The sequence below is a fragment of the Monodelphis domestica genome, chromosome 5, assembly GCF_027887165.1.
Source record: "Monodelphis domestica isolate mMonDom1 chromosome 5, mMonDom1.pri, whole genome shotgun sequence".
In the NCBI taxonomy this organism is placed as follows: Eukaryota; Metazoa; Chordata; class Mammalia; order Didelphimorphia; family Didelphidae; genus Monodelphis; species Monodelphis domestica.
This window is the reverse complement of record NC_077231.1, coordinates 212,665,409-212,685,675: the sequence shown is the minus strand read 5'-3', so window position 1 is coordinate 212,685,675 and position 20,267 is coordinate 212,665,409. Positions and strand designations below refer to the sequence as shown.

The 20,267-nt window shown below is 36.9% G+C and overlaps 1 protein-coding gene and 1 long non-coding RNA gene across 5 annotated transcripts in view; one reads left to right on the top strand and one right to left on the bottom strand.

The window, feature by feature from the left end:
• The window catches only part of TRIM24 (tripartite motif containing 24), a 135,515-nt gene that overhangs the window by 97,387 nt on the left and 17,861 nt on the right, over nucleotides 1-20,267 (bottom strand). The gene's annotated exons all lie outside the window — the stretch shown is intronic.
• On the top strand, nucleotides 508-3,531 carry LOC130454599 (uncharacterized). The gene is made up of 2 exons (XR_008912316.1): nucleotides 508-1,157; nucleotides 1,855-3,531. It is a non-coding gene; the product is annotated as an uncharacterized LOC130454599 (long non-coding RNA).

Below are 20,267 nucleotides of genomic sequence, written 5' to 3'. Positions count from 1 at the left end.
ATGCTTCAATTGAACACAATAAAATAGGTGGCAATCAGGATCTTATATAAGTCTATAGTAAATATACAAAAGATAAATTAAATTTCATTATGTTAAAATGCATTAATAGGTAACAAATAAATATAACATAGACTCTAAATACTTAAGAGAAAAAAGCTATCAAATTGGGAGAATAGAAAATAAATTTATAACAGAAAAGGCCTTTAATGTATTCACTTTCAGAACTTAAAAAAAAAAAAGACAACTAACCAAAAGATAAACAGGAAAGAAGTTAAAAGACTCGAGCTGGGCTTTAAGGAAAAAAAAAAACCCAAGAGATGATAAACCTCTGATATTTACTGAATGAGAATAAAAAGGAATTTTGTATACCTTTAGCTGTGTATGGTATACTTTCAAAAACTGATGAAGTGTATTGATTTAGAATCTCAAATCCTAGAGACTACATTTCCCACAATCCCCTTTTCCTATTTATGCATCTCCTTACATGGATTGAGGTTTTGAGTTTCTGTTTCCGCCAATGTGGTCTCTTTGGCTGGTATCAGTGTGGAGGAGGGAGCAGGTTTTTTGTCTTCTCTCTTTTTTTTTAATTTCTCTCTGCTCTAAGTGGATTTTTAATAAATAGTATTAAAATAATACTTGAATATTAATTTTGATCTTTACATTTTTGGTGACTCTACAAAGGGACTTAGTTTTATTTTGTGTTTTTTAAAGCCGTCAGTTTCTGCTTTAGCTGCACTACCAGAGCACAGCTGCTTCTAGCAGCTGATAGCAATCACCATTAAAGCAACAGTTTGCCTAAATCCCATTGTTTGAAACTATAACTGGTTTGCAACCAAAAGCTGCTTTACTGCTGGGAGTTTTCAAACCCCAGCTCCAGTCAGCTCTCCTACAGAGCCAGCTGTCTTAATTTGGGGGACTTAGTGGAGAAGCCAGTCCCCACCCACGGCCCAGAGAGCAGCAGATCAGCCTGATTGGCCATTCCTGCCAGCAGCTTGGCCAAACCCCAGCTAAGCAGCAGGCCCACTTCTCCCCCACTGCCTCAAATTGCTACCTCAGCTGGGGCACCCTGGGCCCACCCGGGTGCTGCTACTAAAACCTGCAGCTGCCACAACCCTGAGCTTTCTGCGGCTTCTGCTGATCTACTCCTGTTCTAGCCGGTGAGTATGAGCTTCCCTTGCCCCAGCCCAGCACAGAAGGTAAGCCCCTTTTTCCTGCTAGATGCCTGTTAGCCTCTATCAGGCTTTTTGCCTTGGCAGGGAGGGTCCTGGACTTCTTTCAACAACCCTAGCCCCCCCTCCTCGCTTTACCAAACCTCCCTTATTGTGTCTTTCTCAGACCAGACCCAATTTTGTAATCATATCCTCCATTTTGGTTTCTGGCAGTCCCTAACCATACCCCTTGCCCTGAAGCCCACCCCTAACCATGCCCCTAAACCCTCCCAGTTGTAGTGCTGCCTCTTGGCCACTATCAGTCAATATTGAGCACTGATTTTTTTTCTTTTCTCTCTTTTTCCCCCCTCTTATATTTTTCCCCCTTTTCCTGCTTAGCTAGTGGTTGTTTGCTGCCACTAGGGCACAGCAACAAATACATAATTAATTTCCCCTTTTTGTGAATAAAAATCCAACAAAATAATAAAAAAATAAGATAAAATAAGCTAAATACCCTCACCTTACTCTAGCCCCACCATATATAATAGTAATAATTGGAAAATAAACCAATAAAAAATAAACTTTTTTTTCTTTTTTATCAAAATGCTAAGCAGGATAAATGCTACCATGCAAGAATGTCTTTTGCTTTTTGCCCAATTAGAGGCATGTACGATTCTGAATTCCCTCCTTCTCCTTATACTCCTAGGAAATTTAATTTTTCTGATCTTCAATATTAACACAAAAAATGCTACAAGAGATTAAAGCATAAATGCAGGCCGAGAGGAAAATCCAATCAAAAAATTTACACGATCTAATGAAAAATACTGAATCCATTATGATAGAGACATGAGGAGAGAAGGTTCTGCAGGACCAAGTGACCAAGATACAGGGCTGGAGATCTGGCTCTAGATGTCTGTCAAGACAAGATTCCAACGGAATGTCCCTGGTTGGTGGCAGTTTGAGTTGACATTGGGGAGGGGTTTTTGGACTTGGTCTCTGACTGGGAGAGATACATTCTCTTCCTGGAGGTTTAAAGCTGGCTGAAAGACTTTTGTGAGGCTGATTTGATTTTTTTGTTTTCTCTGACTTTGAGCAGTTGAAGTTAATGCTGAGAAGAGAAACTTGGCTTTTGGGACTTGGTCTCTGTGTCTCTGGCTCTGAGCAGTGGAAGCTGATCAAGGGAGAAGCTTTTGAGTTGGTGGTCTATAAGAGAGTTGAGCTGGCCAGGAGAAAAGGAGAGACTTTGAACTTTGTTTCTTTCTGGGGTTAAGCTGAGAGATCTGGCTGATTTGGGAAGAAGAAAGAAGATTTTGAACTGCTATTGTCCTCCATCTTTCTAACTGTCTAAGAGTCACACTTGTGAGTCCCCAAACCCTCAATTTTGAAATTCCTCATCCCTCTTACCTCAGTTTCCCATCATGTTATCCCAATAAACCCCTTGACTGAGAAAGCAACTAGAGTACCATTACAGTTCAACTCAGGAAGGAGGGAAGGAGCCAAAGGCTTCAAGAAGATCTGAGAGGTGAGGGAGGCAAAAGGGAGAGGTTGGTTGAGGGAGTGAGGGAGGAAGGGGAATCGGAAATAGACTGATCAGTAGGGATCGATAGGCAAACCTCAGAGTAAACCCCAGGGCAGTCCCTTATAAGCAGTGTCTCCTATGTACCAGTATCCCTGTGTGTGGCATCCCTCCATTACATATAAGCAGGTTTAGGTTCCTATAGCAGCCATCTCTAGTCACAACCAGCCAGAGAACAGTCATTGCTGAAGAAACAGTTTCACCTCAGTTTACCTTTATATTTCAACAAGAAATAGTTTCCTTCCAGCTTACATCTTTTATTTTACCATCCAAAACTAGTCTGAATTTTGTAAGCCTGTTCCTGAACCACAAATAGAGGACAATTCTAATTCTCCCAAAATGGAGATGAGACACCACTCTCGTATACATCAGGTATACATCCTTCTCTCTCCTACTCTGCAACATCTCTCTCATGCTCTACAACTCCTGGCTGAGCTTACCTCCCCTGATCCTTCTTCTAATCCCCCATCCTCTCCTGTCCCTTCTCCAACCCCACAACCAGCACAGACCCAAAGAAATCTCGTCTTGTTACAGTACCTGTTTCTACCCATATTGCCTCAGTATCCCCCCTGTCATCGAATGATTCCTATGGATTCCTTTTCCTTTTAAGGGAAGTGCCTGGAATAAGTTGCAATGAGGATGTGGTGACCCCAAGACACCATACACCTTTCACTCCTCAAGAAATTAGAGAAATGAAATACAATGTACCTGTTTTGAATGCGAACCTCTTGTGATAACCAAGAAAATGGCTGATATTCTTTTTTATCAATATGACCCATCCTATAAAGATGTTGAGAATTTACTCAATGCTTTTCTACAGAACTGGAGAAAAATAAGATCATCTATCATGTTAAGGAGGTCCACGGGCATGGTGCAGCACACTGGCCAGTTCAGGATCCTGCATGGGACTATAACAGTACCGAGGACCAGTTGCAATTATATTGTTGTAGGGAAGTCATTACAATAGCTATGCAAAAATGCTCCGAGTATATGGAAGCATGGTCAAAATTTGAAAGCCTTAGATGATTACATGATGAGACACCCTCACAATTCATGGATAAGCTCATTGAGCCTGGGAGTCAGTACCTAGACCTTGATATTTCTAAAGACAAAGATGTTAAGCAAATAAAGAGACATTTTATCAACTCTTACAGGGTGGTCCAAGATTATTTTAAGATACATTGCCCATTGTGGCCTCAGATGGGCCTTGAAGAGTGAGGGAAACTGCTGCTTATGTCTTTAAAGGACAAAAAGAAAAACAGGAAGAGGCTAATGTCATAGAAACTTTGAAAAAAGAAATAAAATCTTTAAAGGACAGGATTGATGAACATGACAAAGGGCATGATACTCAATCAATGGCACTTAGCCCCATCTCCAAGAATCTAAGTATCAACCCCCTACCTTCTGCTTTTGTCAGAGGAAGGGCCACGAAATTAAGAAATATAGAACTTTGTTCCAGGCAGTAAAAAAAATATACCCAGGGGAAAAATTATTAAAGAAACAATTACATAAATAATAGTTATAATGGTAATTTTAGGAATCATAATATTTATTCTAATCATAATAATAATTCTAGGGATATAAATCAGGCACCTGACAACTCATAGCAAAAGATCCCGCAGCAGTATATCTTGAGTGTAGCTTATTCCTGGACCCCCCAGGGTGCTACTGCCCCTCAGTGGGGTGCCCAAGGAACTACCAAAAGATTATAAAGGTGTGTGGGGGAGGAGCACAAGAATCAGAGGGTACAATCTTTGATTTTTCAGACCCTAATATGTCTTACTGCCCATTGTGCCTATCCACTACCCACACACACACTGATGAGCCCCATGTAACATTAAAGGTTGGTAACACCCTTTATGATTGTCTTTTGGACACTGGAGCTTCCCGGTCTGTACTGAAGAGTACACCTGATTCAGAATTAATGTCCCCTAAAGGTTTCCAAACTTTCCCCTAGAATAGTGTCCTTAGGACCCTTTAGTGTGGAACACTCTTTCCTCTTAATGCCTAGCTCCCCCCATAAATTTGCTGAGGAGAGACATTTTATGCAAGCTTAGGGCCACAATAACTTGTTCTCCAAATGGCTCTATGACACTGGAATTGTCTTAGGAATCCTTAACTTTACTCCCTGTACTTCTTTCAGACGCTCATAAAACTAAGCACACTCCTATTTTTGAGATCCCAACTGATATTCCTGAGTCTCTCTGGACCATTTCATCTTCTGATGTTGGCCTACTTAAATCAGATGTCTCTGTAAAATTTAAACAAATAAAGCCCACCTCCTTCCATTCCTTAGTACTCTCTTTTGAGGGAGGCAATTGATGGCATTACACCTGTAATAAATTCATGGACTGACCAAGGCATTATAATATCCTGTAAATCTGAATACAATACACCCATCCTACCTGCTAAGAAGCCAAAACTGGGCCTGATGGCAATCATCTCTATTGATTTGTCCAAGATCTGAGAGCTGTAAACAATTACGTTATAAGACACCCTATAGTTTCTAACATAAATACTGTTATTTCATCTATACCTAGCACAGCTACATACTTTACAGACTGTTATGGGTAAAATTTAGAGTTGAGACTGAATATATTTTTTAGTGGTCGCCAGGGATTTAAATTCTAAATCCCAATGAAATACTCTAGTCAGAATGGAATTTTATGGTGGTTTGTTTACAATAGAAGGAAGAAATTAAGAATGAGGGAGAGAAAAAGGGAAGAAGATCTGCTCAGGTATGGTCTGAGTCAGGGGGAGTTCAGAGACCTCAGCCAAGGAGCCTTCCCCAGAAGATTAAATTTAGCTCAGCTTCCGGCCACGAGGCCTCCTCCAAGATGAGGGGCCTTCTTGGAGGCTAGAGCTTCCAGAAAGAGCCAAGGAAAAGAGGAGTTAGCCTTAACACTCATCACATGATCATCTCAGGGAAGCAGTCTGAGGTCTCACGCTCCAGCCCTCCAAGTCAAGTTCCATAGCTGAAAGACCTCTCTCCCAGGAAGTGATGTGAAATATAAAGGCAGTTCTTTATATCACTTTCTGCATTGCACATGTACCAATGGTGGCTTAAACGTGGCTTTGGACCGCCCAGGGTCAGTCAGTTGTTTCTGATTAGTCACTTGTTAGCACAGATGGGTCATAGACCTTCCTCCCCCACACTTAATCCTTAAGTGGGGTGTATACATTTCTGGTTGCTAAAATTCTAAAGACCAAGCAGGTGGAGTAAATGTAAAATTCACAAGTAGAAGACTTGTACTTAGCTTCCTTTTCTATATTTATACATGAGAACTCCAGGCATATCTTTGCTTTCACCTGGAAGGACTCCCAAGGGCTTGTTTACCCCCATGGGGTCATGGGCAGCCCCACTGTGTTCACACAATTCTTACCTGCTGATACAGAAGCCATGAAATTTAAATACAGCCATTTATTTCAGTATATGGATGATTTGCTCTTGGCTTCATCAAAAGCTGAAGCATGCCAAGAGGATAGCAAGCACTTCCTCTTAGGGCTACATAAGAGAGACCACAAGGTTTCCAAAGACAAAGTTCACTGGTGTCTCCCCAAGGTACAATATTTAGGTTTCATTCTAATTGCTGGGTCCTGTTTAATTTCTCCCAAGTGTATTGAAACTATCCAAAAGTTAAACACTCCTACCACTAAAAATCAATTGAGGGCAATTCTTGGAGCAACAGGATTTTGTCAGTAGTGGATCCCTTGCTATGGGGAAAGCACTAAGCCCCTTGTAGCACTCACAAAAAACTCAGTCCCATAACCACTTAAACTGGAAGAAAAACACCTAACAGTTCTTTCAAATTTAAAACAAGCTGCCGTCTGTCCCTGCTCTAGGCATACAAAATTATGATAAACCATTTACCTTATATGTCCATGAACAAAAAGGGGTAGCTTCAGGTGTTCTAACTCAACTTTTGGGACCTGCTCAATGCCTAGTAGCCGATTATTCAGCCCAGTTTGACCTGCCGGTAGCTGCCGGAGCAACACCATGCCTTAAAGGAGTGGCTGCCACTCCTTTGTTGATAACCAAATCTGTCGCTCTGGTATTGGGATGCCCTCTGACCATAATGTGCCCACACAAGGTCAAGGCATTATTATTATGACACAAAACACAGGCATTTGCTAAATAAAGGATTACTAGGTGTGAGATAACCTTATTAAGTAATGAACATATCACACTAAAATGCTGTGGAATTCTTAATCCTGCAACCTTGCTCCCTGATTTGCCAATTTCCCGGAGAACCTTTACACGATTGTACATCTTTAGTTGATAAACCTGGTAATGATTTACTGGACACCCCTTTCAATAATTCAGATTTAATATTATTTACAAATGGTTTTTCATTTATGAGGGAGTTATCAAATTTGATACTCTGTGGTCAGCTTCCTTACACTCAAATGTAAGCTCACAGGATGCAGAACTCACAGCTTTGAAACATGCCTGTATCATTGCAAAGAATAAAAGAGTTATAATTTACACAGACCCCGCTATGCCTTTGGCACATGTCACACTATTGGCATCCTATGGCTTCAGAGGGGATTCTTAACATCAGCTGGAAAATGTATTGCCAATGCAAACCTTATTACTAAACTTAGTTCTGACATTTAGCTCCCTGAAGCTATAGCTGTCGTTCACTGCTCTGCCCACACAAGTGGCACTGATCCTGCCTCCAGGGAAAATAGCCATACAGATATGGGAGCCAAACTAGCAGCCTTAGAAGGACCTGAATTAATTAGGCAATTATTGATGATTTGGATTAAAGCGAAACAGAAAAGTGAAGTATGGATATCATCAGATGGCAAACCCCTGCTCCTTAGAGCTTTCTATAACCAGATTTATTACTCCATTCATAAACATGGCCATTTTGGCACCCAAGGCATTATAGATTCTGTTAAGACTATGGATAGCACCTGGAATAACTATAATTGCCTCCAAAGTATATACAGCTTATCCTACCTGCTAAGTCTTTAATCAACACACCTTTTGAGGAAAAGCCTTTGGTAGACATCCTCATGCATACACACCATTTGAGCACCAGCTGGACAGTATAAATTTTGTCTGGTCACAGTCAATCAAATGGCCAGATGGCTGGAAGCATTTCCTACTGCTCATGCCACAGGGACTTTTGTTGCTAAAATAAATTATTCCTCATTTTGGTCTGCCAGCACGTATTGATTTGGATAAAGGAACTCATTTTAATGATTCAGTGTTATTTCAAATTTATTCATGTTTGGGGATAACTCATACCCCATAGCATCCCCAGAGCTCTGGCCAAGTTGAACGAATGAATAAAGAACTTTTAAGACCATGATTGGCAAACTGTGCATAGAGACTCATTTAAAATGGCCTGAAATTCTACCTCTGTCACTATTTTATCTCAGACGCAGACCCAGCGGTGATTTACACATCTCACCATTTGAGATGCTATTTGTACATCCACCTCTTCAGGCACAACCATTTACCCCTGCCTATACCTCATTGTTAGGAGGGGATACACCCATTGCTATACATATCAGAAAATTACAAACAAAACTGCAAGAACTCCACGACTGTTCTAGAAAGCCTCATAGATTTCTCACTTCATGATTTAAATCCAGTTGATAGTGTGTACATAAGGAATTTCAAACATACTGGGTCAACAACCTGCTTATGACAGACCAGTCCAAGTCCTAAATACACCAACAGTCATAAAAATTGGAGAGAGGAACTCATGGTTTCATTATAGCCACATAAAACAAGTACATTCTGTTGATGAATAATTGCTTGCACTTATTGTATTTGATGATTGATTGTGATTGGACTTCTTTATAGCTGGATTTGTACTATTTTGATGCACTTTATTTGGTTGATCCTTGTATTTGCACAAATTGCTTTTCTAATTTTTTGCATTTTCTTGAATTTATTATTGCTTTACCTACCTCATTTGCACTCACATTGTTTTATCTACCTTATTTGCACTGACACTGTGGATCATAGTAAGTCAAAGAGAAAATGAATCTTATTTTTTGAATACTAGTCTCTATACTTTACCTCTAATTATGAAATATACACATTTTGACACATTTTCTTCCTACGTGTGTCATACAGTATTTGATTTTTCCTTTTCTCATTTTTTGCCTTTGAAAAACATGTCACTAGTATTGAAAAGGTTTTTTATAAAATATTTTTTATTTTTTGCAATAGAATTAGCTAAGATGTCCATTTACCTAATATATAAAAATCATACCCACAAAGGCTTTGGACTAGGGCAACCTGGCACAAGTTATTTAAATATTATGAGATTTTTGCTTGATGACTATGTCAAATCCAAGGAGAAACGGACCACATAGGAGCACAGAACATGTCCTGCAAATTGCCAAACAAGCACAAAAAGGTAAAAGAAACTAAACCAATCCTATGGGGATTAATGACATTCCGCACAAGAAGAAAAATGTCTTGATCATGTGTGAGACTTGAGGTTGCAGCTATTTAACATGTGTTAAATGCAGGACTTCCCTGTACCATACTCTATTATCAAGTATTTAACGTCAATTATTCTGGCACCATTATCCCGAAAAAGCGAAGAAAAGGGTTGAATCAGGGAATTTTGTTTCCCAATTATCTCAAGATCTACTCACGTTTTCTATTTTCTCTCATGATGTGACAACTTTCTGTAATCCAGACTGCTAAACTGGGTTAGTGACTGATTATTATTGTACACTCATGGGACATGGATCACTACAAGAACCTGTTGTGAGTTGTGATATTTGTTCTTTTTTCCTTCTTCCCAGAATTGTTTTTCAAGTTTTCTTTTTATATTTTTTATCTGACTCAAGTTATTTTTTTAAAATTTCTTTGACTTATTTGCTATTCGGTGACACCTGATTCAAATGCCTTATGACTCAACCATGTATCCCTGTGTAATTCCTACATGTATCATCCCTGTATCATCCTCAGGAAGGTGGGGGTTAATGTATTATTTTTTTATCTTCAAGGGAGACTAAGTTATTGTTATGAACTTTGACTTCAATTTGAGCCTAATTTAGAACAAGAGACTACCTCCCAGAATCTAGAAGGAGCTGTGAAGATGTCTGCAGAGACCACACACTGCACCAGAAGATCCAGATTGAACTTTGAGAAATGGCGAATTTGAACTGTGGGAGGGTTTAATGCTTTTGTTTTGAATGTACACCCATGCCAAATGGGACTGCCCCCTAATTGGCTTTTTTTCAATGCTCCAATTATTGGTTTTATTCCTTTTCCCTTTTACTTTCCTCTTATCCCCAAATTATTATAATTCCCTTTAAAAACTGTAATATTTGTATATACCTCTAGTTTAAGATATAAGTTATGTTTTCATGATTCATTGGGGAGACTGGTCTCCCAAAAGATCACAGGGAGATATAGGAAAAAGACATGTAGAAAAATATTCATAGCTGCGCTCTTTGTGATGGCAAAAAATTAGAAAATGAGGGGATGCCCTTCAATTGGGGAATGGCTGAATAAATTGTGGTATCTGTTAGTGATAGAATACTATTGTGCTCAAAGGAATAATAAACTGGAGGAATTCCATGTGAACTGGAATGGACCTCCAGGAACTGATGCAGAGTGAAAGAAGCAGAACCAGGGGGCAGCTGGTTAGCTCAGTGGATTGAGAGCTAGGCCCAGAGACAGGAGGTCCTTGGTTCAATCTGACCTCAGACACTTCCTAGCTGTGTGACCCTGGGCAAGTCTCTTGACTCCCATTGCCTAGCCTTTACCACTCTTCTGCCTTAGAACCAATACACAGTAATTATTCTAAGATGGAAGGTAAGGGTTCAAAAAAAAAAAGAAAGAAAGAAAGGAGCAGAACTAGGAGAACATTATACACAGAGACTGATATACTGTGTTTCAATCGAATATAGTAGACTTCTCCATTAGTGGCAATGCAGTGATCCTGAACAACTCTGAGGGATTTACTAAGAAAGAACACTATCCACATTCAGAGGAAACACTGTGGGCGTAGAAACACCAAAGAAAAACAACTGTCTGATTACATGGGTCGAGGAGGATACAATTGAGAATACAGACTCTAAATGATCATCCTAGTGCAAACTTCAACAACATGGAAATAGGTTCTGATCAAGGACACATGTAATATCCAGTGGAATTGTGCGTCGGCTATGGGAAGAGTGGGGGGAGGGAAGGGAAGGAAAGAATATGATTCTTGTAACCAAAGAATAATGTTCTAAATTGATGAAATAAAATTAAAATTTTTAAAAATGTTCCAAAAGACTAATAAGTGCAAATTAAAACTGAGTTCTCACCTATTTTACAAACTAGTAAAGATAAAAAATAGTTGATGCTGGAGGTTCCCCAGGGAAATTAGACTCACAAAAAGTTTGGCTGAGTTGCAGCTTGGACCAGCAATTTTGAGAAAATATAGAATTATGGCACTCACACATACATACCAACACACATTTATGTATGTCATGTATATGTATATGTATAAATCTTTGTGTATAAACATATATATATATATATATACACAACCTACATCTATGTATCTATCTACCTACCTTTGGAAAACCATAGTCACTTTAATGTTCAATTCAATTAAGTGTTGATTAAAGGATTCTTTGATTATTCATTGTGATCCAAAGCTATGCTTAAGCAAAATCAAAGAGGTGTAACCACTTCTCTTGCTTTTTCAGTAGTTATTCAGAGACTGGATGAACAAGTGGAAGGATGGAATGGTGATAGAAAGAAAACAGTGTTTTCCTGAAAATGTGAGGATCTCAAGAAAGCTCCATAAATGGAAAGTATTTCTAAGGGTCACATTTACACAAACATAAGCTCTACCTCAGATTGGCTATTATGACAAAAAAAGATAAATGAGAAAACTTGGAAGGGATATGGGAAAATTGAGACACTAAATGCACTGTTGGAGGAGCTGTGTACTGATTCAACTACTCTGGAGAGCAATTTGGACTTATGTTCAAATAAGCTATAAAAGAGTGAAAAACCTTTGACTCAACATCACTAGTACTAGATTTATATCCCAAAGAGATAAAGAAAAAGAAAAAAGACTTTATTGAAAGCAGCTCTTTTTGTGGGGGCAAAGAATTAGACTTACACAAACTGAAACAGAATATGAGCAAAACCAGGAGACTATTTTATTATACATAGTTGACAGGAATACTGTACACTAAACAAGTGAGAATGACTTAGCAATACAAGGATCTAAAACAATCTGAAAGGACTCATTATAATAAATGAAATCTACTTCCAGAGAAGGAACTGATGGTCTTAATCCAAATCAAAGCAAATTTTTTTCACTATTTCTTCATTTGGGAGGGGGGGGTTCAAATTTTTGGTTCAGATAATCCACAAAAGGATTAATATGGAAAACTTTTACATGTAAAATCTACGTGAGACTTTTTAAGGGGGTAAGAAGCAGCAGGGAGAGAATTTGAGATGCAAAATTCTTTTTAAATGCTGGAAACTATTTTTACATGCAATTGGGGGAAATAAAATTTAATAAAAACATTAAATAACTATTACTATTTAGTCTGCTATACATGAATAATTTCATTTCTTAAAAAAAGAAAAAAATCAGAATGTAGGAAAAGTCAGTAAAATGCTCATAATTTGGAAATAAAGCTAAAAATATCAATGGGCATATGTACCCCAAGAAGGCCAATGAGTGACAAATGCTTCTAAAATATAAAACTATTTTCATCAATGCTTTTTGTGGTAAACAAACAAAAAAAGTAACGAAATAAGTGTCCACTGACTGAGTAGCTCAACAAATTATATTCTCATATAAAGAATAACAAGTATATTGCTGCATTTTAAGAAATGGTGAAACTGTTTGCCCCTGGACAAGTCACCAAACCCCTATTGCCTAACCCTATTGCTCTTCTGCCTTGGAACTAATATAGGAGGGAGGAAGGGTAAATATGAGTCAGAGAAACCCAGAAATAACTGAAGTGATGTAAAACAGGAAAAATATGTATTCAGTGATTATTAACATAAATTAAACCAATTCTGAGAGATTAAATATAAATAAAGGTCAGTCCTAGTTCCAGGGGACAAATAATGAACACAGTGCCTCTACAAAGGTGTTGGACTAGGGATAAGAAATATTGCATATTGTCAGAAATAGCTTTTCATTATGCTTAATTCTCTTTCTTGGTTTAAGAAAAGTTCTAGGGGGGAGGAATATGACTAGAATTTGTCCCCAAACTGCCTCTTAGCAAAGCTCTTTTTGTTTAAAAACAAAAAACAATTATCTCAAAGCTCATAATTTAAGGAAGGATAAGCCAACCTTAAAATAGTTCCAGATATACAAAAGCCAACAGCACATAGATTATCATAATGGTATGAAATCCTAAAGGGTCTTTTAAACTATAAATAACTAGTCTCTATGTCAAGAGGATAATCCAAGTAACAATACTATGTTGTTAATAACCAAATGGAAATAACATTTGAAAGAGGGAAATTATTTTACTGTGTACCATATCAGATAAAATAGAAAAGAAATGGAAAAAAAAGTTAAATAAGGAGATAGAGAAGTGATTTTTAAAAAAACTCATTAACAGTAGTTAGTATATGTAAATGTATGTATAATGGTTAAAATTAGTGAAAACAAAATAAGGCTGTAATTTTGGTTTATCTCTTCCCACTTTTATTACATTATACACTGCTTTGTATCTTTTCTCAGAAGGAATAACCTTGAAAATGGATTAGATTGTCATCATTAACAGATAACACACTTGAAAACCAAATGGACAGAGGAGGAATAGGGTAATGAAATGAGGAAAATATTATTTCTCTGAGTTTATGCACATGTGCCTTCATGTACTTGGGGAGAAATAATTTCAAGGAGATAACAATAAATATCCAAACTAGTATCTCCTTTCATTTTTTTTTTCTATTTGTATTGAGTATCCCTAGGAACATGGGTGAAATTCACTTCCTTACTATATTTGAATACAACTACACCCAACCAATAAGGATGACAAAAAAAGATAAAGCTATGACACTTCTGTACTGTATTCCCTAAGGATCAGTACCTAGATATAATGAGGAAGGGAATTCCATTCACAGTTCTCTTTAGCAATTTCCCCAGGAATTTATTTTGTGTACTAAAATAGAAATGAAATTTTCTGACTTGAATCTCTTCAAGAAGGAGATAACATTTTCAGCTATGCTAAAAGCAAGTGGAAACAACTGAAGGGGTAACAGAGTTGAAAGTGAATAAATAAGGGGCCAATTAGCAACTTCAACTAAGTTATAAGAAACCACCTATAAGAGTTTAGAAACAATTTAACATCAAAAGTTATAGTTGGTAAGTTAACAGCCAAATGTAATTAAGTAAATATCTAACGAATTAAAATATAATAAAAGATAATGCTAATATATGATCTTCCGAATTAGCACCAAAGGGATATTCTGGCTAGAAATTACAAAGCAAAAGCCAATATTTATTGGCTATTTAGCCTAAAAGTTCAGCTTGATAAAAATAAAGTATCAGGTCAAAGCTAATACCATTAAATGATGACGACTGTAGGGATTTAAAAAGATATACCTGGAATGCATTTATGAGAATCAGGGATACAGTAGGACTGGGATAAACTGTCCATGACAACTTGGTGTTATAGAAAGTAGTCATCAAACATATAGTTGATGGGCACAAAATTAAAGTTAGCAATAAAAAAATCTGTTCATTTGCAGTAGAAATGCACACCAAAAAATCATCAAGGAGTAACAGTAAATATACCAAACGATATTTGGTTGTGAAAGGTAGAACAGGACAATAGTCTTAATCAACCAACTAATTCATGAAAAATTGTGACTACAGTAGCTTTCTATGTGGTTTAAAAAATAATACAGCCTCTGATTTCAATGTCAAAGAACAAGGCTCTTATTACACTAAGGTCCTAATTTGTACATTGTTTAAATTAGAATATAAAGAGAAGTGGAGCACTTCATTCAACAATGTCCAGATACCCAGAAGTTTGAATTAGTGGAGCCTTTATTTATTTATTTATTACTGGCCAGAGCACCCTCCTAATGAGAGTTTCAGGCAGCTTTTATAGGAATTTGGATAGGCAGGAAACAGGTGGACTAAAACACTTTCATATATACATTTCCTTATTGGTTTTTGCAGAAGCAAGAAAACCTTATCTGACAGAAGCAGATGTGCCATTAGTGTTACTGCAGGACAGGGTACATTCCATCGTGGAGTCATCTCCTTAAATACCATGTTAACCTCAAGCCTTTTAATGCTTCCAGATTCCTTCTCCCTAGGACTAACTATAGATCTTTGGCTCCTTCAAAAGTCCTTTAACTCATATTCAGAAAGGATGGTCAGATCTTTGGGAAAGGAAAGATTTTAAGACCAAAAAAGTTAGAAAAAATTACAAAATGTAAAATAAATAATTTATATTACATTAAATTAAAAAGGTTTTGTAAAAACAAAACCAATACAACCCAAATTAGAAGGGGAAGCAACAAAATGGGAAAAAATCTTCATAACAAAAACTTTTGACAAAGGTTTAAGTACTCAAATTTATAAAGAGTTAATAAATCAATTATACAAAAAAAAATCAAGCCATTCTCCAATTGATAAATGGGCAAGGGACATGAATAGGCAATTTTCAGTTAAAGAAATCAAAACTATTAATAAGCACATGAAGAAGTGTTCTAAATCTCTTATAATCAGAGAGATGCAAATCAAAACAACTCTGAGATATCACCTCACACCTAGTAGATTGGCTAACATGACAGCAAAGGAAAGGAATGAATGCTGGAGGGGGTGTGGCAAAGTAGGGACATTAATTCATTGCTGGTGGAGTTGTGAACTGATCCAACCATTCTGGAGGGCAATTTGGAACTATGCCCAAAGGGCGATAAAGAATGTCTACCCTTTGATCCAGCCATAGCACTGCTGGGTTTGTACCCCAAAGAGATAATAAGGAAAAAGACCTGTACGAGAATATTCATAGTTGCACTCTTTGTGGTGGCAAAAAATTGGGAAATGAGGGGATGCCCTTCAATTGGGGAATGGCTGAACAAATTGTGGTATATGTTGGTGATGGAATACTATTGTGCTAAAAGGAATAATAAAGTGGAGGAATTCCATGGGGACTGGAACGACCTCCAGGAATTGATGCAGAGTGAAAGGAGCAGAACCAGGAGAACATTGTACACAGAGACTGACACACTGTGGTACAATTGAATGTAATGGACTTCTCCATTAGTGGCAATGCGGTGATCCTGAACAACCTGGAAGGATCTATGAGAAAGAACACTATCCACATTCAGAGGAAAAACTGTGGGAGTAGAAACACTGAAGAAAAACAACTGCTTTGATTACATGGGTGGAGGGGGATATGATTGGGGATATAGACTCTAAATGAATATCCTAGTGCAAACATCAACAACATGGAAATAGGTAATGATCAAGGACACATGTGGAATTGCGAGGCGTCTATGGGAAGGAGTGGGGTAGGGGAGGGAAGGAAAGAATATGATTCCTGTAACCAAGGAATAAAGTTCTAAATTGACTAAATAAAATTTAAAAATAAAAAAAAAAACATCAGCAAGCATCATCTGCAATGGGGATAAATTAGAAGTCTTCCCAATAAGATCAGGAGTGAAACAAGGATGGCCATTATCACCTCTATTATTTATAACATTGTACTAGAAACATTAGCTATAACAATCAGAGAAAAAGAAATTGAAGGTATTAAAATAGGCAATGAGGAAACTAAACTATCACTCTTTGCAGATGATATGATGGTCTACTTAAAGAATCCTAAAGAATCAACTAAAAAGCTAGTCGAAATAATCAACAACTGTAGCAAAGTTGCAGGATACAAAATAGGCACACATAAATCAGCATATCTATATATTTCCAACACATCTCAACAGCAAGAGTTAGAAAGAAATTCCATTTAAAATCACCCTAAACAATATAAAATATTTAGGAATCTATCTGCTGAGATAAAGACAGGAACTATATGAGCACAACTACAAAACACTCTCCACATAATTAAAATTAGATCTAAACAACTGGAAAAACATTGATTGCTCATGGGTAGGACAAGCTAACATAATAAAAATGACAATCCTATCCAAATTAATTTACTTATTTAGTGCTATACTCATTGAACTACCAAAAAACATTTTTGCTGAATTAGAAAAAGCCATAACAAAGTTCATTTGGAAGAACAAAAGATCAAGAATATCAATGGAAATAATGAAAAAAAATGCGAAGGAAGGTGACCTAGCAGTACCAGATCTTAAACTGTACTATAAAGCAGTGGTCATCAAAACAACATGGTACTGGGTAAGAGACAGAAGGGTGGATCAGTGGGATAGACTAGGGGTAGAATTCAGCAAGTTAGTGTTCAATAAACCCAAAGTTTCCAGCTTTTGGGACAAAAACTCACGATTTGACAAAAACTGCTGGGAAAACTGGAATAGTATGGAAGAGATCAGGTTTGGATCAACATCTCACACCCTACACCAAGATAAATTCAAAATGGGTGAATGACTTAAATATAAAGAAGGAAAGTATAAGTAAATTAGGTGAACATAGAACAGTTTACCTGTCAGATCTATGGAAAAGGAAAGATTTTAAGACCAAGCAAGAGATAGAGAATATTACAAAATGTAAAATGAATAATTTTTTATTACATTAAATTAAAAAGGTTTTGTACAAACAAAACCAATGCAACAAAATTGGAAGGGAAGAAACAAATTGGGAAACAATCTTTATAACAAGAACCTCTGACAAAGGTCTAATTACTCAAATTTATAAGGAACTAAATTTATTTTACAAAAAAAAACCAAGCCATTCCCCAACAGATAGATGGGCAAGGAACATGAATAGGCAATTTTCAGATAAAGAAATCAAAACTATTAATAAGCACATGAAAAGTGTTATAAAATCTCTTATAATTAGAGAAATGCAAATTAAATCAACCCCCAGTTACCACCTCATACCTAGCAGATTGATCAATATGAAAGGAAAACAAAGTAATAAATGTTGGAGGGGATGTGGCAAAATTGGGACATTAATGTGCTGCTGGTAGAGTTGTGGATGGATCCAACCATATTTAGAAGTATACCCAAAAGGCTTTAAAAGACTGCTTGTTCTTTGATCCCAGTCATACCACTGCTGGTTTTATACCCCAAAGAGATAACAAAAATATTTATAGCCTCACTCTTTGTGGTGGCAAAAATTTGGAAAATGAGGGGATGCCCTTTGATTGGGGAATGGCTGAATAAATTGTGGTATATGATGGTGAAGGAATACTATTGTGCTAAAAGGAATAATGAACTGGAGGAATTCCATGGGGATTGGAAGGACCTCCAGAAATTGATTCAGAGTGAAAGGAGCAGAACCAGGAGAACATTGTACACAGACAGATACATTGTGGCACAACTGATTATAATAGACTTCTCTACTAGCAGCAATGCAATGACCAGGACAATTCTGAGGGACTTATCAGAAAGAACATTATCCACATCCAGAGAAAGAACTGTGGGAGGAGAAATACATAAGAAAAATAACTGCTTGATAACATGGTTCGATGGGGATATGATTGGTGACGTCGACTCTAAAGTTTAGAGTCTAAATGATCACCCTAGTACAAATACTAATAATATGGAAATAGGTCTTGATCAATGACACATGTAAAACTCAGTGGAACTGCTCTTGGCTAAGGGGTGGGGGGGGCGAGAGGTCTGGAGGGAAAGGACATGATTCATGTAAGTATGGAAAAATATTCTAAATTAATTAAACTTAAAAAAGAAAATAATAAAAAGAAAGTTTTGAGTATTTTGTAAGAGAAATAGTAACCAATGTGTCATTAGGTGGTTAAGTACAGGTAATACCAAACTAACATTCTCACTTTGAGCTTCAGTACTACATAACCCATCTGGCTTGTACTGCCAATACCTTAGTTCAGAATCTCAATAACTCTTGCCTGGTTTATTGTGGTAACTTCTTACTGATCTTCCTGGTCCCTCCGTTTTTAAATCCATTTACTATACAGCGGCTGAAATAATCTGACTACAGCATATGCTTTTCAATGGCTCCCAACTGCCTCCCAGGTAAAATGCAAATTTCTCTGCCTGGCATAAAACTCTTCACAAACTGGCTTCAGTCTAAATGACCTATGAATGTAAAATTTTAGATCTAGTAAGATAAACTTTGGAGATTTCAATCTACAAGAACCAGACAAGCATGTTTATCTTGATTTGTTTTAAAATACTTTCCTTCATATATTCTATATTCCAGTCAAAATATTCTACTTTGTATTCTACCTCCTATCTCCATGATTTTGCATAAGTTATTCTCCATGCCAGGGATAGAACCCTTCTCACCTCCATCTCTTAGAATCCTCAGCTACCTTTAATAAAGGTTAAAGCTTGGATTCCATCTCATTAGAAACTATTCATGAGTGGTTCATGTTCTCTCCTTTCCAAAATTATCTTACATTTACTTATTTAGTTATCTCATGACAATGTAAACAACGTCTTAGGGCAAAGGCAGATTTTTCCCTCTTTGCCTCTCTTAAGTTGTAAGGTAAAGGTGAAAAGACTGTAAACCATAACATGAAAATTAGAGGAACCCAAGTATATATAAATGTTTTAATATCTGAAAGGTTGTCATTTGGAAGTTCCACTTAACCCCAAAGTACAATGAATAGACAGATTTCAGCTCAAGATAAGAAGCTTCCCAATAATAAAAAAAACATCCAAAAGTGAAAACAGGCTGCCTCAGGAGATAGGAAATTTTCCTAAAGTATTGGAAGTCTTTAAGCCAATGGCTGGATGGCCAACAACAAAATTTTTTCTTGAGATCCTACCTAGCTCAGACCAGATATGAGGTCCCTTTCTAAGGGATTCCCCAATGACTTGCATAAAATATCTCAGCAGAAAATATCCAGTAGTTTAGTAAATCAAATTTTACCCTAATTGTTAGGGTTTCCATTCTGGGAAAGGCTAAATAAATCTACTTACTGAATAAAAAAAAAGATAAATGACATACACAAATATTATATTTCTCCAAGAATCTGATCTTAAAGGACAGAAACAAGAAATTATTAATGGTCCTTAAAAGAGCAAATATAGTCTTTAGGACAGAGAATCAGCATTATTTTGGACTTGAGTGATAAACAAAGAGCTAAAGTAATTTTTATGATTATCAGTGTTAAGAGTAAAGAATAGAATAAGGAAAAATGTGAAAAAAGAAAGGAAAAAAGTCATCATAAGCAAGTGGATGAGAATGAAAACAAAAGAATTCTGAGAAAATAACTAAAGTGTTGATAATTTATGCATTTAAAGTCTAAATGAATGATAAGCAAAGTTAGTTACTTAATGTTAGGGTTAATGTTTAATGCTAGATTTTTTCTTTTTCTTTTTTTTAAACTCTTACTTTCTATTCTAGAATCAATCAATACTAAGTATCCCTTCCAAGATGCAAGGCACAAAAGCTGTAAGGGCTAGGCAATTAGGGTCAAGTGACATGCCCACAGTGACAAAGCTAGAAAGC